The sequence below is a fragment of the Leptonychotes weddellii genome, chromosome 12, assembly GCF_054177405.1.
Source record: "Leptonychotes weddellii isolate Sample4059 chromosome 12, ASM5417740v2, whole genome shotgun sequence".
Lineage (NCBI taxonomy): Eukaryota > Metazoa > Chordata > Mammalia > Carnivora > Phocidae > Leptonychotes > Leptonychotes weddellii.
Genome location: NC_138380.1, coordinates 86,272,138 through 86,295,944, shown reverse-complemented (window position 1 = coordinate 86,295,944; position 23,807 = coordinate 86,272,138). Strand labels below are relative to the sequence as shown.

The 23,807-nt window shown below is 37.5% G+C and overlaps 1 protein-coding gene and 1 long non-coding RNA gene across 13 annotated transcripts in view; both read left to right on the top strand.

The window, feature by feature from the left end:
• Positions 1 to 23,807, top strand: part of LOC145716614 (uncharacterized) — a 341,468-nt gene that overhangs the window by 265,907 nt on the left and 51,754 nt on the right. The gene's annotated exons all lie outside the window — the stretch shown is intronic.
• The window catches only part of COA1 (cytochrome c oxidase assembly factor 1), a 119,737-nt gene that overhangs the window by 48,255 nt on the left and 47,675 nt on the right, over positions 1 to 23,807 (top strand). For 7 of the 12 annotated variants that reach the window (XM_081800785.1, XM_081800784.1, XM_081800780.1 and 4 more), the window contains exon 2: positions 6,633 to 6,820. The exons of 4 other annotated variants lie outside the window; for them this stretch is intronic. The gene's annotated coding sequence lies outside the window, so the exon portion shown is untranslated. Of the gene's footprint in view, positions 1 to 1,632; positions 1,793 to 6,632; positions 6,821 to 23,807 lie in introns of all 12 variants that reach the window. One more of the 12 variants, XM_081800781.1, reaches the window with a different exon arrangement.

The window sequence follows — 23,807 nt, the reverse complement described above, 5'->3', positions numbered from 1 at the left end:
CATTGGAGGAATACAAATTAAAACCGTGATGGCATACAACTCCTACACACCTACCAGACTAATAATAATTTGTGGGAATATGGAGCATGAAATTCTCATACACTGTTAGTAGAATATATATTAGCGTACCACTCCTGTAAACCGGCAGTGTAAATGCTGAATGTATGCATACTCTGTGACCCTGCGATTCATCTCCCCACAGAAATGCTATATATGTGTGAACCAAGTGGTATGTATATGAATGTTTATGGCAGCATAATTTGGTCTAGCTCCATATGGGGGGTATGTGCATCAATATCATAATAGGTAGTAAGTCATTATATGTTTCTACCTTGGGATATTGTACTGTAGTAAAAATGAACAAAATGGGACGCAATGTGTATATTGAGAACACATAATGTTTAGCATAAGAACCCACGTGCAAAAGAATGCATACTGTATGATTCCAGCGTTTAGAAGTCAGAGTCGTTGCCCTTGGAGAGGAGGAAGGGGTTAATGATTAGGTAGAAACAAGAAGTGTCTGATGGGGTCCTGGCAGTGCTTTAGTTCTGGTCCTTCTTGGTGGTTACACAGATGCTTGCTTTGTTATAACTTACTAAGCTGAGTATTTATTTATGTTTTGTGTTCTTTTCCTTGAGTGTTAAATTTCAATAGAAAAATAAGGGAAGAACCACCCAGCTTTATAAAACCCAGCAAATACTCAGTATGAGATTTTCCTTCTGACCTCTCAATCTAATTTGTGAATACTTGCCTGTGTCCTTTAATTAATGATTACTTTTGGGCTTGATATTATACTTAAAAATTTAAACTCTTTGAAGATTAGATAGGAACCGTGTTAACCAGCACACATGCACGAAGTGACTTTGCCCTTGAAAATTCAAATGCTCCAACTTTTCGTGTGACACACAAACAGTATAATTTTTTTAAGGATGATAGAAGTGTAATGAAACACTTTTGTGCCACATTTATTGTTGTTTTTTTTTTTTCAATTTTCATCAAAGAAAAGTCTTAATTGTGAATAGTTAAAGCTATCATTTTTTTCTTTTTTGGTACTTTTTTCTATTGTTTTAAGCCTCATTTTAAACCAGGAGGTTTGTGGTTTTATAAAAGTTACATGTATTCTCTGTTAAATTTAAAACATTTTAATATATATATTTTTCTAACTGCAAATGGGATATTGTTTTGAAATTTATATTTTCTAATTGAGTATTTGCAAGAACACTGTTGATTTTTATGGTTATCATTTATTTGTTTTTTAAGATTTTATTTATTTATTTGACAGAGACACAGTGAGAGAGGGAACACAAGCAGGGGGAGTGGGAGAGGGAGAAGCAGGCTTCCTGCGGAGCAGGGAGCCCGATGTGGGGCTCCATCCCAGGACTCTGGGATCATGCCCTGAGCCGAAGGCGAACGCCTAATGACTGAGCCACCCAGGCGCCCCTGTGGTTATCATTTACATCACATGATTCAACCAGCGTTCCTAGTTATGATTAAAAGGGGATTGAAGTCATCCTTATTGAGCCCTACCTCCACACACACTTTTTAAAATAAGTAAAATTTCTCTGTATTTTCTCCACTAAATTTAAGTGACTTTTTTTTTTTTTTTAAAGATTTTATTTATTTATTTGACAGAGAGAGACAGCGAGAGAGGGAACAGGAACAGGTGGAGTGGGAGAGGGAGAAGCAGAGTCCCTGCTGAGCAGGGAGCCCGATGCGGGGCTCTATCCCAAACCCCAGGATCATGACCTGAGCCAAAGGCAGATGCTTAACGACTGAGCCACCCAGGCGCCCCGTAAGTGACATTCTTTTCTAGTCTATGCATAAACCTCTGAATAATTAAGAAGGCTCATAGAGTAAATAAAAAGCCCAAACCAGAATTTAAACAGATTCAAGGCATAAACCAGAAAGGAAAATCACTGAAGATTCTAATATCAGTGCATAACTTTTTAGCTTTTGAATTGAAATACTCTAGGCACTTACATAAAAAGAGATATTCTTTCCTGTAAAAGATGAATTCTTCTTGACTTTTATTGGTTAGTTACTAAAAGAGCTTTTTATACTTCATTCTTTAAAAATAATTTAGTTGTAAAGGAGTTGTTTTTTTTTAATGAAAAGGATTCTTCAAAGTAATATAATTGATTTAAGTCTACATAAACTTTTTGGTTTTGTTTGTAGCTTTCTTTCGTAGGAATGAAAACAGGTAAGATAGACAGAGTATGTCAGCATTAACTCATTACTGCTGTTGATAAAATGATATGTTAGTCCGTATTATAATTTCTTGTGAGGCAAGGGACCCCTTTAAGCCTCTGATCGCCTGAGAATACCTAACTTCTTTACAGAGCATCTAGTAGGGAAGTCTGTGGTCTGGGGTAGAGGCCAGCATTGCTATGGCTTCAGTTTTCTTAACTCACTACACTTGTAAATGTAAAGAATATTTCCATCCCATTTTTTAAAATTGAACCATTGTGATAAAATGCAGCAAGTCAATGTGAGCTTGAGCATTAAAGTATAAATTTAAAGTTTAAGAGATATATATATGTATATATATGATGTATATATATATATATACACACACACGTATATATATACACATATATGTATGTATAGGGATGTTCCTACATTTTTAGAAAGCTGTTCAGTGCTTCTTTGCCAGTTTTTTTCTGTGATATTACCAGAAATTGAGGCCAAAAATAGATAAAATATGGGTCTAAATAATTTTTCTGTGAGACAAATCTGGTTACTTCCAGAGGCTTGCTTTTTTCATTCTTTTTTATGGGAAATTTCATACATACACAAAATTGGAGAGCATAAGGTAACAGATACCTGTGTATTTATGAACCAAATTCAACAATTACCAAAAACTTTAATTTGTAGTGATGTTGGAACATTATTACTGATTTGAAGTTTTACATTACTTTTTTGCGATCCATACTTTATTTTCCAGTTTAAAGATAAATTTGCCACCAAATGATACTAAATATTTAGAGCCTAATTTGGATAAAATCCATCAAAATCACAGAGCATCCTGGATTTGCTGGCACAGTCTTGATTTTTGTTTCATGAGGGACACTAAAGAGGTAGAAATTAAGTCTTCCCTATTCCTTTACATGCTTACAAAACTATGTTATATATATATATATACACACACACACACACACACACACACATACACACAGACACATACATACTTATATACTTAACATAGATTTACCAGGTGAGGAATCAAAAGGACTGACTGAAATGTACCCAAAATAGTCCCAAGCCTGGGAAGTTGTATATTTGAAAAGTTAGGCTGACTCTAATCTTGCCCCAAGAATTCCCCTCCTCCTGCCTAATTTTTCTTTCAACATATTTCTCAAATGCCTCTGGCTATAACTTCTAAGGTGGCGCTCATTCTGAAATGATAGTGTCTGTGATATGCTAATTACATGTTGGGATGTTAATAACATTCTAAATATATGTGGTATTATTTGTAAGATATCAAATAAGCTTCTATAGCGGACCTATTCAATCAACTAAAATGTTTCCGCACAGGATTATTTGCTATTCCCTTTTTGTGTCTACGTGCCGGGGTACTGACTGTGTGGGAAAGAGAGTCAAGCGGGAGTCTAGGCAGTCTTGCAAGATGGGAAACTGTACTAGAGCAAATACAAAACACACCCGTGCTGATTAGTACTTAGAAAAAAGTCTTCACTTTTTTTTTTTTTTTTTTACAAATAACAGGTTGACTCCAAAATCCCATGGCTCACTTTAAACAGGTATAATTAACTCTGTAATTATTAAAGTAAATAAGAACTTTTAATTAAATCATAATAACTACTTTGGTTACAGCCGAAAGCATGAATTTCTCTTCTTAGAGACATATGAACTAGGCACTCCTCATTGTTGTGCTTCCTGTTAAATTCACCAGGTGGTGGGTATATCCCTTTTTCCGCACTGATCCCAGTTTATCAGAATGCAGGATTTACCTTTAAGGGTGTGTTCTCTTCTGGTAGTGTCTCCATTAATGTCTTCACCTCCCACTCCTATAATTTGACGAAGGCAGTCAAGGTATAATTGTAGCTTTCCTAATCCACCCCGTTCTGAGTTTTCCCAAGCCCTAGATGTCTCTGCAGTGCCAAAATAAAGCCCTGGGGAATTTGAAACTTTCTGGTTGACAATTGCAAAGCTGTTTATGTTAATATAAAGTGGTGGTGAGGCCTGTGGCTTTCAAGTAAGCAGATGCTTTCTTAGAATGGATATATCAGCCCTTTTGCAGGTGGATCATATGTGTGATGGAAGTCTATGCTTGGCGTGCCCTCCTAGTTGTATCTAATTGTAAAGTTTATTTAATCAGTAAAATGGGTAATGGGCCTTTAAAGCACATTGAAGCTTCGATTAATGTCCTTGGAAACTAAGTACCCAAGATCATGGGCAAGTATGACAAACTACCGATGAGTCACACCTCGCAGCCACTAAAACGGTTTATAGGTAATTAGCATAATAGAATTGTTCTCCTGCTGTTTGGGTATCATTTTTGGCCCATGGCTACCTCCTACATCAACTCTTTTAACTTTCACTATGGTTATCAAACAGGTTTTGCATTGAGTTTTGTTCTGAGAGTCTCAAAGTTTCTGTATAAATATTAGTGGGTGGCAAGTATTCAGTATTTTTCCATTGTATTAAAGTAAGGAAACCACAGCATTAAGAGGTTTGTCACTTATACCGGTCACCTGGGTTTATGCCCCTGCATTTGTGAATTGTGTCTCACTTTTCATGTTTGAGATTTTTAAAAACAATCTGTTTTTTTTTTTTAAATTTACATTCAATTAGCCAACATATAGTACCTCATTAGTTTTTTGATACAATGTTCAATGATTCATTAGTTGTGTATAACAATCAGTGTTCATCACATCATGTGCCCTCCTTAATGCCCATCACCCAGTTATACCATCCTCTCACCGACCTCCCTTTCCACAACCCTCAGTTTGTTTCCCAGAGTCCAGAGTCTCTCATGGTTTGTCTCCCTCTCTGATTTCTTCCCATTCAGTTTTCCCTCCTTACCCCTGTGGTCCTCTGTGCTATTCCTTATATTCCAGATATGAGTGAAACCATAGGATAATTGACTTTCTCTGATTGACTTATTTCACTTAGCATAATACCCTCCAGTTCTATCCATGTCGATGTAAATGGTAAGTATTCACCCTTTCTGATGACTGAGTAATATTCCATTGTATGTATGAACCGTATCTTCTTTATCCATTCATCTGTTGAAGGACATCTCGGTTGCTTCCACAGTTTGGCTATTGAGAACGTGGCTTCTGTGAACATTGGGGTGCATATGGCCCTTCTCTTCACTACATCTGTATCTTTGGGATAAATACCCAGTAGTGCAATTGCTGGGTCATAGGGTACCTTTATTTTTAACTTCTTTAGGACCTTCCATACTGTTTTCCAGAGTGGCTGTACCAGCTCGCATTCCCACCAACAGTGTAAGAAGGTTCCCCTTTCTCCATGTCCTTGGCAACATTTGTTGTTCCCTGTCTTGTTAATTTTAGCCATTCTAACTGGTGTGAGGTGGTATCTCATTGTGGTTTTGATTTGTATTGCAGTGATGGCAAGTGATGTGGAGCATTTTTTCATGTGTCTGTTGGCCATTTGTATGTCTTTGGAGAAGTGTCTGTTTGTATCTTCTGCCCATTTCTTGACTGGACAATCTTGCTTTTAAGAGCAAGTGGGTTGTTTTGAGTCACGAAATTAATCTAACCTGTGATTTATCTGCAGGCTAAACATTTGTTTTTCATATTGTATGCAGTTCCATAACTTTTGTTTTGACCTTATGAAAGTCAGTTTTCCTAAAGATTATGCTTTAGTGTTCTAGGATTTTCATCCTGTATTAAACTAATTAATAGGTGATCATAAGGAAAATTTTTCTAGAATTCAACTTACACAGGCTGGTTTTGGTAAAGGACTTATAGAAAAAGAGATATCACTGGTTCTGTTATAATTCAGAAACCCAACTCTAAATGAAAAAGTGGTTATCTACCTTTACATTAGTCACTTGTACCAACTGGTGATTTAAGAAGCTTATTTGAATCTTGGTGCCTATTGCTGTGTTTGCTTCAGATTGCATTTCCACTTCACAGCCCTCACTGAGGGCAGTGTAATTATGTGGTACTGTTTACAGATGATTAATATTTAAGTAGAAATGTGCTGCTTTAAGAAAAAGGAAGCTGAGGTAGAGTAGTGTGATGGCAAACCAAGCCTCTTTTTGTGGAATTCCAGAATTTTCAGAAAATCCCTGACAACTACCATTCATTTCAGGTAGAAGAAGCTAAGGTGGCCATTGTTTTTTATGAAGTTTGGAAAGTGTGGGATTTTAATCACATAATTTTTCTTAGAATGTAATATGCTTGATTAAAATTATGACTATTTTAAGACTACAGAGAATAACTTAACAAATACCCATGTACCTATCATCTATTTCTGTCAAGTCCTGATCTTTTTCCCATACTTGCTAAGCTTTTCTTTTTTAAGAAATAAAACAAAACTGATGCTGTTGAAGTATTCTGTATAATCCTCCCCCGAATCTATTTTTCTGTCTTCTTCCTTTCTTTTTTTTTTTTTTTTTAAGATTTTATTTATTTTGACAGAGAGAGACACAGCGAGAGAGGGAACACAAGCAGGGAGAGTGGGAGAGGGAGAAGCAGACTCCCCACTGAGCAGGGAGCCCGATGCGGGGCTCGATCCCAGGACCCTGGGATCACGACCTGAGCCGAAGGCAGACGCTTAAAGACTGAGCCACCCAGGCGCCCCTGTCTTCTTCCTTTCTTCATCAGAGGTAACCACTGTCCTGATATATTTTGTTATGTATGAATATAGTCATACATAAGATAGCTTCATTTTCCATGTTTTCAATAATATATATCCATAGGAACATACTGTAATATATATCATTCTGCAGCTTGCTTTTCATTAGGTTACCATTGTGGTTTTTAACTACAGGCATGTTGATATTTGTAGGTTAGTCATTTATTTTAGCTGTTATATAGTATTCCATTATATTTATTATAATTTATACATTTCCTGTTGGTAGATATTTAGATTTCTGGTTGTTCTGCTTTTACATACAATGTGGCAGTGGGTATTCTTGTAGTATGTGTAAGATAATTGCTCTAGGCCCCAGAGTCTAGGATTTTTATGCAGATGTGAAGTTGCTGGACTGAAGGGTATATGCATCTTCAACTTTACTATATGTTGCCAAATTGTTCTGTAAAGTACTCACATGAATTTATACTCCCACCGTTGGTGTATAAAAGTTTTTGTTCCATATTCTGATCATTCTTGGTTTTATCAAACTTAAATTGCAGACAGAGGGAAAAACAAATGAGAAGACTTTCGTGTGGCAAGGAGATGAGGTGAGAGAATTAATAGGGAGGCTCATTAGCTATTGTAAAGACTTTGTCTTTTACCTTGAGTGTGATTACTATCTGAAATGCGAAGGTTTTTAACAGAGAAGTGATGTAATCTTATTTAGGTTTTAAAAGGATCACTGTGCTTGCTGTATTAAGAGGACAGTATAAGAGAGGCTAAAGGAGAAAGCAAGGAGACTAATTAGGAGGCTGTTGTTATAATTCAGGCAAGAGATGATGGTGACTTAGTCCAGGGTGTAGATGAAGGTGGTGAAGAATGTTCACAGTCTAGATATATTTTGAAAGTAGAATGAACAAGATATGCTCATGTATTAGATGTGGAATGTGAGAGAAAAAATACAGAGTTTTGGGCCTGGACAACTGGAAGGCTAGAGTTGCCATTCATTGAAAGGGTTCTGTGGGAGAAGCAGGTTTAGGAAGGAGAGAGAAATCAGGAATTTGATTTTGAACAAGCAAGTTCTAGATGCTTCCTTAGCATTCAGGTTAAGATGTTGACTAGGCAGGTAGATTCAAGAGTCCAGAATACAGAGAAATCTGAGTGAGGAGTATGGATATCAGCATAGAGGAGTGGTTTAAAGCCATGAGATTGGATGAAGGAATGAGTGCAGAGATAGAAGTCCAAGAAGATCCCTGGGCCAGTCCAGCGTTTACAGGTCAGGAGAATGAGGTTTACTGACAAGAGAGAGTGCTCAGTAAGGAGGAGAACCAAGAGTGAGTAGTGTCCTGGAAGCCTAGTGTAGAAACTGTTTCAAAGGAGAATTGGTTGGCGATGTTGAATATGCCCAGATCAAGTAAGATGAGTGCTGAGACTTGACCTTTGGTTTTAACAATATGGAAGGCATTAATGACTTTCATAGAAGCTGTCTCTGTGCAGTAGTAAGGAGATAAAGGCTAAGATGGAGTGCTTTCAAGAAAGAATGGGAAGACAGGAATGGAAGATAACAAAAATAGATATCTCTTTTGAGGAATTTCTTCCCTAAAGGGAGTAGAAAAATGAGACCATTGCTGGAAGATGATACAGGATTAAGAGTTTTTTCAAAGATAGGAGCTAGTATAGTGTGTTTGATGCTGATATGAATAGTATAATAGAATAGTATAATAAAGGAAATTGATGATGCGTAAGAGAGAGGGGTGAATTGCTGGAATGAGGTTGAGTAGATGAAAGGAGATGGAGGGATACAGTGGAGGGATTGGTCTTAGTAGGAACACAGACCATTCATCCATAATGGCAAAGGGAAGGCAAGAGTACTTTGGCACAAATGTAGATAAACGGATAGATTTTGATTGCTTTTATTTTTTCAATGAATTGGGAAGCAAGATCATCTGCTGAGCCCAAGGAGGGGAGGGAGATACAGAAGTAAAATATAGGAAAATGTATGACCTGATAACTCAGGAGACTAGAGAACTGGTCAGTGATTGCAAGGCCATACCACCTGTGCCAATAAGGTGGAGAATAGGATTTATCTAGGATTGGGATTTGCCTGGTGATCATGATAGGGGAATTAGTTGAGGGTGTATTCAAAGGAGGGGGATTATAATAATGGACCATGGACTCTAAGGTGGGTGAAGGACAGTGCAAAGGTGATAGGACCAGTGGATTATAGAGCTGAGGTTTAAAAATATTAGAGTAAAGATATTTGAAGAGGTGAGTTGAAAAGGTAGAGGCTGGCTGGGTAGTGGGAAGCTAGAAATTGAGATTGTTCGGGGGTTCAAGTTATTAGTGAGGAGTTCTAGAGCATGACTAAGGACGAGTAGCTGAGGTCAAGTGAAGGAGTGTACCCTGAGAGGAGAGGAGGATGTCAAGGATCATTTATGTGGATATTTAAATCATCATGCATTTTGTTTCTAGGAATTTACTGATTTCTTCTAGGCTGTCAGATTTGTTGGCATATAATTGTGCATAGTAGTCACTTATGATTCTTTGTTATATCTGTGGAATCAGTTGTAATGTCTCTTTCATCTGATTTTATGTGAGTCCTCTTGTTGTTATTCTTGGTGAGTCTAGCTAAAGGTTTGTCAATTTTGTTGATCTTTTCAAAGAACCGGCTCTTAGTTCCTTGGTCTTTTCCATTTTCTTTTTTGTCTCTATTTCATTTATTTCTGCTTGGATCTTTGTCATTTCCTTCCTTCTACTAACTTTGGGTTTCATTTGTTTTTCTTTTTCTAGTTCTTTGAGATGTAATGTTTGCTTGTTTATTTGGGATTTTTCTTTTTTCTTAAGGTCAGCATTTATTGCTTGGAACTGCTTTTGCTGCTTCCCATAAATATTATTTTATTTTTTTAAAGATTTATGGTATTTTAGAGAGAGAGGGAGGGCGGGCATGAGCAGAGGGTGAGGCAGAGAGGGAGACAAGCAGACTCCCTGCTGAGCAGGGAGCCCGACATGAGGCTTGAGATCATGACCTAGCTGAAACCAAGAGTTGGACGCTTAACTGACTGAGCCACCCAGGCGCCCTGCATCCCATAAATTTTAGCGTCATTTTTCTATTTTCATTTGTCTCAAGATATTTTTTTTGACTTCTTAGATCATCATGCATTTTGATAAGAACAGGGTTGGAGAGAGTCATGGCCAGGAACTAAAATATTTAAGGAATGATATTGGAGGTGTCGTGTCAATGACTGCAGCAAGCATTAGGGATGGTGATGATAATTTGGTCTGAAAATTTGAGATTGAAAGCTAGAATTTTAGGGAGGCAGGTGAGACAGTAGTTTGGAAGTAGCAGAAAGAAATAAGAACACCTACCCTGTCTCCAGGCCTAATGTGAAGAGGAGTATGAGAATGAAGACAGTCGGGACTGGAAAGGGTTGCAGGGAGAGCCAGGTTTCAGTTGGCAGTGGCTTTCAACCCTGGCTGTGCATTAAAATCATCAGGGAGGGCTTGTGAACATACCATTTCCTTGGTCCCAGCCCCCAGAGATACTGACTCAGACAGTCTGGGGTGGAGCTCAAGCTTAAGTAAATATTTTTAACTCCCAGGTGATTGTATGTACAGCCAGGGTTGTGTCCCAAGCAGGAATGTTCTGAAAAAAGGATGAGTAATTGAGGATGACAGATGTGTTTTTGAGGGCATAGGGAAAGGGTTTGGGAGTTCAGGAGGGGTGGGGCATCTTTAAAAGTTTATTGGCCCTTTGAATTTCTGTGAATTACCTATTTATACCCATGAATCTTTTATTCTGTTGGTAAATGTTTGATTTTTGTTTTGGTTTGAACTTTTTATTGAAGTATTGCATGAATACTGAAAAGTATGCACCTGTATATATTGTGGAATGAGCACCAAGAAACAGAACATTACTAGCATCTAGAAACCATGCTTATGCCCCTGTTATATTAACTATCTCTTCACTGGGGCAGATTTATTTATTAAAAAGGCTCTTATGCTGCCTGTCTTGAGTAGCAAAATAGATTTCATATCAAAGTGTACTGGCCTTAGGTTATAGGGTAAACCAAAATAGTCCCGGCCATGATTTTTTCTCTTTTCTTCTTAAAGTACATAGAATACATAGAAGAGGGCTTGCAGAATCCAAGAAAACTTTTTTTTTTTTTTAAATCTGAAAACTGGTTGCCTGGAAATGCATTGTAGTTGGAGATACTGTGGTCTTTTGTGCTGTTTCTTCATTAGCTCTTTTCCTCTCTGACTGGAAATGAATTGTTTTGGCAAGTGGAAACATGTTCTAAGTGATAGGACCTCACCCAGGTGGCCCAGACAGTTTGGGTCTTCTATACCTACCTGATTGTACTGAGTCTAGAGTTTAGGGTTTAGGGATTGTACTGAGTCTAGAGTTTAGGGTTACGGCTGTAAGTCAGGTTTGAGTCAGGGAAGACCCCTGAGGAATGGTCATTATGGGTTTTTTTTAGAAGTAAAATATATTGAATAAATGTAAATGGCCAGAGTCTGCTTTTAGCATTTGCAACTATTCATTTCCAGTATTTTGACCCCTGCTGAAAAAAAAAACAAGAAAGAAAGACTGGATTTTTGATCTGTAGAATGTGCAACACAATGAACTTAATTTTTCATTTCTTAACAGAAAGCTGGGAAACAAAAAGCTGGTAGGATATTATGATGATGACTTTTTATTACTGTCAGGAGCAGGAAATACCAATTTCTTTTATTTTAGTTATTCCTTTAGCATCTGTTGAAGAATAAAATTAATTGAAAGTAACATCATAAATATTAAAGACTACTGGAAAAAATGGTGAAGGCAAAAATACTCCTTGCTTGAGACACTTGGCTGGCTCAGTCAGTAGAGCATGTGGCTCTTGATCTCAGAGTTGTGAATTCGAGTCCCACGTTGAGTGTAGAGATTACTTTAAAATCTTTTTTTTTTTTTTTTAATTTTTTTAAAGATTTTATTTATTTATTTGAGAGAGAGAATGAGATAGAGAGAGCATGAGAGGGGGGAGGGTCAGAGGGAGAAGCAGACTCCCCGCTGAGCAGGGAGCCCGATGCGGGACTCGATCCCGGGACTCCAGGATCATGACCTGAGCCGAAGGCAGTCGCTTAACCAACTGAGCCACCCAGGCGCCCGAGATTACTTTAAAATCTTAAAAAAAGTACTGCTTGCTTGATTTTACATTGTACCACATTCTCTAAAATTCTTTGATGTTTAGTTGATTACAATATCAGAATACTGTTATGAAGAAATACATCAGTAACTTACTAAGTTTCATGGGTGGAGTATTTTCTTACTCTTGTCAGTTTCCTTATCCTGTACTACTTGCATAATAGTGACAGCTCAAGGGTGCCTGGGTGGCTCAGTCGTTAAGCGTCTGCCTTCGGCTCAGGTCATGATCCCAGGGTCCTGGGATCGAGTCCCACATCGGGCTCCCTGCTCAGCAGGAAGCCTGCTTCTCCCTCTCCCACTCTCCCTGCTTGTGTTCCTGCTCTCGCTGTCTCTCTCTCTGTCAAATAAATAAATAAAATCTTTAAAAAAAAAAAAAATAGTGACAGCTCAAGTGCTCTGGGATGTTGTACAACAGTGAATGGAGACGGCCTAGGACACTGAGTGGTCCTATAACCAGTCTTCCCAACTCTAGGCTACATTGTCCTAGGTAGGCATTTGGCCTTTAAAAAAAGTCATTTGAATACAGAGATCAGTGGTTGCCAGGTGTTAGCGGGAGCTAAGGATGAATAGGCAAAGCTCAGACGACTTTTGTAGTAGTGAAAATATTCTGTATGGTACTGTAATGGTGGATACATGTTATACATTTGTTAAAACCCATAGAATGTATAACATCAAGAGTAAACAATTTAACTGTGGACTTTGGATGATAATGATTTGTCACTGTAGATATTTACTGATTGTAATAAATGGCCCACTCTGGTACAGGATGTTGAGTAGGGAAGGCTATATGTGAAGGGGGCTACGCAGGGACACATGGGATCTCTCTGTACTTTCTGCTCAATTTCTCTGTGAAACTAAAACTTCTCTAAAAATAAAGTTTACTATTAAACAAACAAGTAATTTGCAGGATTTTTATGATGTTGCAATATTTAACAATACTTTTTAACATAAATCTATTCCCTTATCCATCATAAGGCTTTCATTTGATAGTATATGCCTGTTTCTTAGTGTTTGCCATCAATGAATATGAAAAATAACTACCTGTCATCCTCTCAAATGTTAGAATCTTTTGTGTTACAGATGAGCAAATCTAGGCTTTTAAAGATTGTGGGGATTTAGGGCTCCAGTTTCTAAATGTCTAATTCACTGTCACCAGAACCACAACTTTTATTCCATGATTGCTCTATAAATACTCTATTCCTAAATTTAGCTATAATGTCCTTAAAGTGTTGGCTCTCTATAGTTTTCTTTTACATATTCACTATTTAGAACACACAATCATTTATAAAAAACTGTAGCTCTCTTCTTAATGTATAAATTACTCAGATAAACTTATTTCTGAATTCTCAAAGCTACCTTACTAATGTTTAAGTGTTAATTGAGGCCAAAAAGTAGACATAAAGATTATTACTTTAGAGGGGATTTCCCTTTGTTTTTAGGTCAACTGTAATTTTTTAACTTTTCAGTGTTCCTCTGGTAAATTTATATAGATTGGTTAATAATTACACTCAATTCTTTCTGGAAAAAAAAGTCTAGGTACTATCTGTAGGGATTTAGTTATATTAAATACATTAAATTGCTATAATCAATAAGTATTCAGGCGCCTGGGTGGCTCAGTCATTAAACGTCTGCCTTTGGCTCAGGTCATGATCCCGGGGTCTTGGGATCGAGCCCCGAATCGGGCTCCCTCCTCAGCAGGAAGCCTGCTTCTCCCTCTCCCACTCCCTGCTTGTGTTCCCTCTTTCACTATCTCTCTCTGTCAAACAAATAAAATCTTAAAAAAATAAGTATTCATATATTATGGACAATAGTCTTGTGTGATAAGGATTAACTGCATACATATTTCAATACTTTATCATTTTAAAATTAGTATTCTGAGATCATGTGGAATATCCATTCATTTGATTAATTTTTTTGTTCATTTTTAGGGTTGTATTCTGAGGTGTTTATTAATCCACTGGTTACCATTTCATAACTCATAAATTATTCTTCCTGAATGACACTTTCTACTTCCTAGAAACTAGTTCCTCCACTTTTCTCATTTCTTCCTGCCCAACACTAAAGAATGGTTAACCTGAAATTTTCTTTCCTTTCTTAATGGCATATTATCATTTTATGTATTTTGATTATTGGACTCATCCAAATATGTCATCTGTTGGCTGTTTTTACTTAAATGGATTAAATTGAAAAGTGATGAAAGTGCTACAAGAGTCAGACTTTTCCACATACTTACTGTTTTCAAGGTATCATTTGTTTGGCCTCAAAATTTAAAAGTCTACTTTTCTATTCTTCATTCCCAATGGAAGATGAAGTGCTAAGCCCTGGTTTCAAATTTAAGGAAAGTAAACTTATGGTCTTTTTTTCCTTTCTCCCCTATTTCATTACATTGTAGTATTTTGACTTGGAAGAGACTTTAGAGGATAATTTAGATCAACTTTTTTATTTTTTAGATGAGGAAAGTAAAGCATGGAAGTTAAGTGACTTGTCTAAGTAAGATCTTGCAGCTAGTGCCAGATTTTGGACTCTGGTATTAAACCCTGACTCTCACTCTGCTTTCCCCCTTTTTCTTTTTCCTTTTTACTTTTTGTGCTTCTGATAGTTGGCACTAATGTTTCCCAGCCACTCTATTTTGGGCCAATCCAATGTTCAGTAATGTTGATGTTTCATTGGCAGCCTTGTCCACACCTCAAGATCTATAAAAGTGTGAACTTGGAACCACAATGGTTACCCATATTTTCCCCAATCTGTGCTGTTTTTACCCTTTAGCCAACATTGCTTTATCCTTGCAAACCAGTGAAGAAAAGGAAGCTGCCAGGGGCACTATGATATTCAGAATAATGACTCCTTCCTCAAAGATGTCCATGTCCTAATTCTTGGAACCTCTGAATGTTTGGTTACATGGCAAAGAGGAATTGGGGTTGCTAGTCTGCTGACCGTAAAATACGGAGATTATCTTGGATTAACTTGGTGAATCCAATGTAATCACAGGGGTCTCTGTGGGAGAGGTAATTGGAAGAGAGAACTACCAAGATAGCAACATGAGGAGTAGGCCTGCTGTTGCTAGCTTTGAAGATGGAGGAAGGGACCATGAGTCAAGGAAAGTGGATAACCTCTACGACCTAGAAAAGGCAAAGAAACAAATTCTCCCACAGAGCCCCCAGAAGAGAATGCATCCTACAAATACCTTGTCTTAACCCAGTAAGATTTATGTTAGACTTCTGCTTAACAGAACTATAAGATAATAAATATGTGTTGTTTTAAGCCACTAAGTTTGTGGTAATTTGTTACAGTAGCCTCATACTGCTCCTTAGAAAAAGTCACTCACTTTGGCTTTCCCTCTTCCCGCATGATCTGATTATTTCATTAGGTATCTTGATTTCCCTTGCACATCCTGGCTCCATGTTTCTCATCTAGATCCTTGGATAAAACAACCCACTATAAGACTGTTCACACTGAATCAACTATGAATGTCGTTAGGACACACCTTCTCAGTATTTGGCCATTAGCTTTACAAAACACACCAATGTTAAGAGGCTATATAAAATTGTGAAACTGTTTTGCTATTGGCTGCTGCTTTTCAGGAATTCAAGGTCAGTACTTATCCAGTACTTCTAACAGCCCTGACCTAACTCTTAAGAGATTACTTTTGTCACCTTGTGATATTTATCAGGGAAACTACCTTTATGGCTATAAATGAAGCTGCTGTGGCTTTGCTATTTATGAAAGAGACTCAGTGAGATGCATATCTTGTTTCTTACTTGACAGAGGAGGAAGATGCTGGGACAAAGCCTGGTTACCTATTTTTTGGGCTGACATGCTCAGTAGATTGATGTGCACATTTGACAGCCTGACTTGCCAAGATGTGGCCGACACATGTATTAACTCCTACAAAATCCTTGACTTGATGCAGCACTAACTTTTTTTTTTTAAAAGATTTTATTTATTTATTTGACAGAGAGAGACATAGCGAGAGCAGGAACACAAGCAGGGGGAGTGGGAAAGGGAGAAGCAGGCTTCCTGCGGAGCAGGGAGCCCGATGTGTGGGCTCGATCCCAGGACCCTGGGATCATGACCTGAGCCGAAGGCAGACACTTAACGACTGAGCCACCCAGGCCCCCGCAGCACTAACTTTTTTTCTCATTGCCCAATGGCTGTTGTAAAATTAACTGGTGTTGGGGGCTCAATTTTGCAAAAGCCTCAGTGGGTCACCGTGATATGAATTAGTTTGGACAACTGAATCCCCCAGCTTATCAAATTAATGTAATTCTTTATGTGGCTGGAAGGCTTGAATTCACCAAAACTTTATCTTTTCAAGAAATCTGATTCTATGTTAGGGCTACCAGAAAGGCAGAATTCATAATTCTGACTTTCTGCATTTGTTCACTCCATAGCAGGGAAATTTTTTATTGATGAAAGATTTCTTGACCCACTGCAAAATGAGAACCTTACTGAGCCCTCCTTTTTGCACTAAGTCATTTCCCAGGTGGAGAGAAGAAGATATTCCATATTTTTGTAAACCTGAGGGACAGTAGTCATTGTCATGGACCAACTAATTTTTTCAGATGGTATATCATTGAATCTTGTTTTCTTTTTTAATCTGTTATTATAATGTTTGTTTTGTAATCATAGTGCTTAGACAATTTACATTTAATTATCAATATGATCAAGTTTAAATCTGCCATCTTGCTCTTTGTTTTCTGCATTTCATCTTCATTCCCCATTTCTTGCTTTTTTTGGATTAATAGAGTATTTTTCCATGATTCCATTTATCTGCATTATTGGGACATTAGCTATTTTATTTTTTAGCAGTTACTCTAAGGTTTACAATATATATCTAACTTTATCAATTTATCATTAAGTAATATATCATTTCGTACAGTATACTTCTGTCTATATTTTTTTATTCCTTTCAAGGAATTTATTTTATTTTATGTTGTATATATATAAGTTTTTCTTTCTTATTTTGGGATCTAGTTTCTTTTAATAAGTAGACCAAAGCACACCCAGGATCTAGTTTTTTGTTTTGTTTTGTTTTGATTTTTGTTTCTTTTTGTTTTTGTTATTGTTTGTTTTCTTTTTTCTGTTGTCATTGTTGTTGTCTTCTCTTTCTCTCTTCTTTTCTTTTTTGGAAAAAATAACAAGATGGAGAAATTCACCCCCCAAAAAGAACAAAAGGTAGTACTCACTGCCAGGGATTTAATCAATATGGATATAAGTAAGATGTCTGAGCTAAAATTTAAAACAATGAATATAAAGATACTAGCTAAAAAAGCATAGAAGACACTAGAGACTCCCTTACTGGAGAAATAATAGAACTAAAATGTAGTCGGGCTGAAATTTAAAATGCTGTTACCAAGATGCTGTCCCAAGTGGAGGCTATAAAAACAAGGATGAACGAAGCAGAAGAGCGAATCATAGATATAGAAGATAAAATGATGGAAAATAAGGAAGCTGAAAAAAGGGGAGAAAGAAAATGCTAGATCACAAAGGGAGACATAGAGACCCCAGCAATTCCATAAAGCAGAAAAATACGTGGATAATAGGGGTCCCAGAAGATGAGAAGTGGGTGAGAGGGGCAGAAAGTTTATTTGAACAAATTATAGCTGAGAACTTCCTTAATCTGGGGAAAGAAACAGGCATTCAAGTCCAGGAGGCACAAAGAAGCCCCCTCAAAATCAATAAAAATAGGTCAAGAACCCAATGTATAATAATAAAGTTTGCACGTTTCAAAGATAAAGAGAAATCCTGAAAGCAGCTTGGGACAGGAGGGCCTTAACCAATAAGGGTAGACACAAAAGGCTGGCAGCAGACCTGTGCACAGAGACCTGGCAGGCCAGAAAGGACTGGCATGATTTATTCAGTGTGCGGAATGGGAAAATAGTGCAGCCAAGAATAATTTATCCAGCAAGGCTGTCATTCAGAATAGAAGAAGAGATAAAGAGTTTCCAGGACAAACAAAAACTAAAGGAATTTGTGAACACAAAACCAGCCCTGCAAGAAATATTAAAGGGGATACATTGAGCAGAGAGAGAGCCCAAAAGTAACAAAGACCGGAAAGGAACAGAGACAATCTACAGGAGCAGGGACTTTACTGGTAATACAGTGGCACTAACTTCATATCTTGCAGTAATTACTCTGAATGTAAAGGGACTAAATTATCCAATCAAAAGACATAGTGTATCAAAATGGGTAAAAAAACCCCACAACAACACCCATCAATATGCTGTGTATAAGAGACTCATTTTAGACCCAAAGACACCTCCAGATTGAAAGTGAGGGGGTGGAAAATGATTTATGATGCTAATAGGCATCAAAAGAAAGCTGGAGTGGCCATCCTTATAACAGACAAACTAGACTTTAAACCAAAGACAGTAATAAGAGATGAAGAAGGACACTACATCATAATAAAAGGGTCTATCCTACAAGATCAAACAATTGTAAATATTTATGCCCCTAACTTGGGAGCAGCCAAATGTATAAACCAGTTAATAACAAAATTAAAGAAACTCACTGGTAATAATACAATAGTAATAGGGGACTTTAACACTCACTCAAGCCAATGGACAGATCATCCAAGCAGAAGATCAATAAGGAAACACAAGGGCTTTGATGATACTGGACCAGATGGACTTCACAGATATATTCAGAGCATTTCATCCTGAAGCAGCAGAATACCCATTCTCCTTGAGTGCACATGGAACATTCTCCAGAATAGATCACATACTGTGTCACAAATCGGGTCTCAACTGATACAGAAAGACTGAGATCATACCATGCATATTGTCAGATCACAATGGTATAAAACTTGAAGTCAACCACAAGAAAAAATTTGGAAGAACCACAAATACATGGAGGTTAAAGAACATCCTAATGAAGAATGAATGGGTCACCCAGGAAATTAAAGAAGAATTAAATACATGGAAGCAAATGAAAATGAAAACACAACAGTTCAAAACTTTTGGGATGCAGCAAAGGCAGTCCTAAGAGGGAAGTATGTAGCAATACAGGCCTTCCTCAAGACACAAGAAAAGTCTCAAATACACAACCTAACCTTACATCTAAAGGAGCTGGAAAGTGAATAGCACATGAAGCCTAAATCCAGCAGGAGAAGAGAAATAATAAAGATTAGAGCAGAAATCAGTGATAGAGAAATAAAAGAAAAACAGTACAACTATCAATGAAACTAGGAGCTAGTTCTTTGAAAGAATTAGTAAGATTGATAAACCCCTAGCCAGACATATCAAAAAGAAAAGAGAAAGGACCCAAATAAATAAAATCACGAATGATAGAGGATAGACCACAACCAACATTAAAGAAAGAGAAAAAATTGTAGTAGAATATTGTGAGTAATTATATGTCAACAAATTAGGCAATCTCTAAGAAATGAATACATTCCTAGAAACATTTAAACTACCAAAATTGAAACAGGAAGCAATAGAAAACCTGAATAGATACATAACCAGGAAAGAAATTGAATCAGTAATCAAAACTCTCCCAACAAACAAGAGTCCAGGGCCAGATGACTTCCCAGCAGAATTCTACCAAACATTTAAAGAAAAATCAATACCTATTCTTCTGAAATGTTCCAAAAAATAGAAATGGAAGGAAAACTTCCAAACTCATTCTATGGGGCCAGCATTGCCATGATCCCAAAGCCAGACAAAGACCTCACTAAAATGGAGAATTGCAGACCAATAGCCCTGAAGAACATGGATGCAAAAGTTCTCACCAAAATACTAGCTAATAGGATCCAGTAGTACATTAAAAGGATTATTCACCATGGCCACATGGGATTTATTCCTGGGCTGCAAGGGTGATTCAACATCCGCAAATCAATATGTTAAACAACATTATTAAAAGAAAGGACAAGAACCATATGGTCCTCTCAATAGATGCAGAGAAAGCATTTGACAAAATACAGCATCCTTTCTTGATTAAAACTCTCCGCCATGTAGGGATAGAAGGAACATACCTCAATATCATAAAAGCCATATATGAAAAGCCCACAGGGAATATCATCCTCAGCGGGAAAAAACAGAGGTCAGGAACATGACAGGGATGTCCACTTTCACCACTGTTATTTAACAAAGTACTGGAAGTCCTAGCTAGCCTCAGCAATCAGACAACAAAAAGAAATAAATGCATCCATATTGGCAAGGAAGAAGTCAAACTTTCACTCTTGATAGATGATATGATACTCTATGTAGAAAATCCAAAAGACTCCAGCAAAAAATTGCTGGAATTGGTACAGTAAGTCAGCAAAGTGGCAGGATATAAAATCAATGCACAGAAATCAGTTGCATTTCTATACACTAACAGTGTGACTGAAGAAAGAGAAATTAAGGAATCGATCCCATTTACAATTGCACTAAAACCCAAAAGATACCTAGGAATAAACCTAACAAAGAGGTAAAAGATCCATACTCTAAAGACTATAGAACATTTATGAAAGAAATTGAGGAAGGCACAAAAAAAACGGAAAAACATTCCCTGCTCATAGATTGGAAGAACAAATATTGTTAAAACATGTATGCTACTCAAAGCAATCTACACATTCAGTGCAATCCCTATCAAAATACGATCGACATTTTTTACAGAACTGGAAGAAACAATCCTAAAATTTTTATGGAACCAGAAAAAACCCCAAATAGCCAAAGGAATGTTGAAAGAGAAAATCATAGTGGAAGATGATATTTGCAAATGACTTATCAGATAAATGACTAGTATCCAAAATCTATAAAGAACTCCTCAAACTCAACACCCCAAAAATAAAAAAATCCAGTAAGGAAATGGGCAGAAGAAATGAACAGACATTTCTCCAAAGAAGACATACATAGGGCTAACAGAGACATGAAAAAATGCTCAACATCACTCAGCGTCAGGGAAGTACAAATCAAAGCCACAATGAGATACCATCTCACACCAATCAGAATGGCTAAAATTAACAAGTCTGGAAATAACAGATGTTTGGTTGATGCATGCATGGGTGGTGTGGTCACCTACAGCAAATACTGGTGATGATGCGGGAAAGAGGAATCCTCTTATGCTGTTGGTGGGAATGCAAACTTCTGCAGCCCCTCTGGAAAACAGTATGGAGAATCCTGAAAATGTTAGAAATAGAGCTACCTTATGATCCAGCAATTGTACTAGTAGGTATTTATCTGAAGGATACAAACATAGTGATTTTTAAGGGGCACATGCACCCCAAAGTTTATAGGAGCAATGTGTACAATAGTGAAAATATGAAGGAGCCCAGATGTCCTTCAACAGAGGAATGGATAATGGAGATGTTGTGTGTATATATACAATGGACTACTACTCACCCATCAAAAAGAATGAAATCTTGCCATTTGCAATGACCTGAATGGAACTAGAAGGTATCATGCTGAGCGAAATAAATCAGAGAAAAAGACAAATACCTTATGACTTCACTCATATGTGGAATTTAAGAAGCAAAACAGATGAACATAGGGGAGGGAAAGAAAAATAAGATAAAAACAGGGGGAGGCAAACCTAAAAGACTCTTAACTTGAAGAGTCAAACTGAGGGTTGCTGGAATGTAGGTGCTTGGGAGGTGTGGTAATTGGGTGATGGGCATTAAAGACAGCACCTGATGTAATGAACAGTGGGTGTTACATGCAACTAATAAACCTCTAAATTCTATCCCAGAAACCAATAATATAGTATATGTTACATAAATTGCATTTAAATGAAAATAAATAAATAAATAGAAATAAAATTTAAAAATATAACTGCTCTGTGATCCAGTAATCACGCTTCTAAGTATTTACCCCCCAAATACAAAAACACTAATTTTAGGGGATACATGCACCCCTGTGTTTGTAGTAGCATTATTTATAATTGCAGATCATGGAAGCAGCCCGTGTCCATGGATAGATAAAGGGATAAAGACGTGGCATATATAGATAGTGGAATGTTATTCAGCCATCAAAAGAATGAGATCTTGCGCTCACTTGCACATTTGCAGTGACATGGATGGAGCTAGAGTATAATGCTAAGCAAAATACGTCAAAGAAAGACCTACCATTTGATTCACTCATATGTGGAATTTGAGAAACAAACAAGTGAAGGGGGAAAAAGAGAGACAAACTAAGAAACAGACTCAAATATAGAGAATACACTGATCATTACCAGAGGGGAGGTGGGTGAGGGGAATGGGTAAAATAGGTGATGGGGATTAAGGAGTGCAGTTGTCATGACGAACATTGGGTGATGTGCGGAATTGTTGAATCAGTATATTGTACACCTGAAACTAAAATAACATTGTCTGTTAACTATACTGGAATTAAAATTTTAAAATTAAAGAAATAAAATTAAGTAGCAAATTAGCTTTTTTCCAGCTTTATTGAATTATAGTTGACAAAATTAATAGGTTTTTAAAGATTTTATTTACTTATTTGAGAAAGAGAGAGAGAACAGAGGGGGAGGGGAAGAAGCACACTCCCCACTGAGCCAGGAGCCCGACATTGGGCTCGATCCCCAGACCGTGGGACCATGACCTGATCCGAAGGCAGACACTTAACCAATTGAGCCACCGCAGTGCCCTTAAAAATTAATATATTTAGAGTGTACATCATGATGATGTAATATATGTGTACACTGTGAAAGGATTCCCACGATCGAATTAATTAACATTCACCACCACAGATAGGTACCTTTTAACGTGTGTGAGACAACCCTTAAAATACACTCCTGAGCAAATTTCAGTTATGCAGTATACAATATAGCCACCAGACTATACATTTTCCTGTATGTGCTATAGTCACTATGTTGTATGTGGATCCTCAAAACTTATAACTGAAAACTTGTACCCTCTGGCCAGTCGCTTCCCATTTCCCCACCCCCAAGCCCTGGTATCCACCGTTCTACACTGTTTCTGTGAGTTAGACTTAGTCTTTTTTTTTTTTTTTTAAGATTCCAAATATAAGGGAACTCATACAGAATTCACATTTCTCTGGCTTATTTCACTTAACATAATGTCCTTCAGGTTTGTTCATCTTGTTGCAAATAGAGGATTTCCTTTACTTTTTAATGGCTCAGTAATATTCCATTATATATACTTGCATATACATCTCTTTAAACACAGTTCTATTTGCATAAAGAATGTTGAGCACATCCCTTCACTCTAAGTGTGGGTTGGGCGACCACACTGGGAGGCTGCCAGAGGTTGGGGGTATGTATGAGTGAGGCATGCAGGGTGTTGGGGGTGCCCATGGGCCAGTTGGAGGAATTGCAGGCAAGGCATCCCCAGCACCTCAGGTGTGGGTTTCCTGATTCAGTCTATGAAATGGTTAGTGGGATCCATGTCTTTGATACATTTTTAGCTCTGTCTGCTATTCTTTCAGCCCCTCCCTACCCCTCAGTTGTGCAGTTCATCTCAGTATTTTGGATGGGGCAAGAAAGAAGTGGGCCTTTTGCCAGATAACAGCACAGCTGGGGAAGCTGGGCACACACTTACATGCTCTCTCTCTCCCTTGTGGGAAAAATGGCTGCTAAGAGTGTCTTCTGGCGCTGAGCTGTGTCATGTTGGAGAAATAGTAATGTAGGTAAAGTGAAACTGTTCCTCTTACTCTCTTCAATAAGTCAAATGTGAGATTTTTTTAAAAAAATTGAACTGGAGATGACATACTAGTTTGAGGTGTACACCGTAGTGGTTTGACAATTATGTATGTTATGAAATACTCACCACAATAATGTACGTATCATCTGTCACCATTACAGAGTTACTACGATATTATTGGCTATATTCCCTATGCTGTACTTTTCATCCCTGTGACTGACTGACCACCTATACCCCCATCCCCTTCCCCTC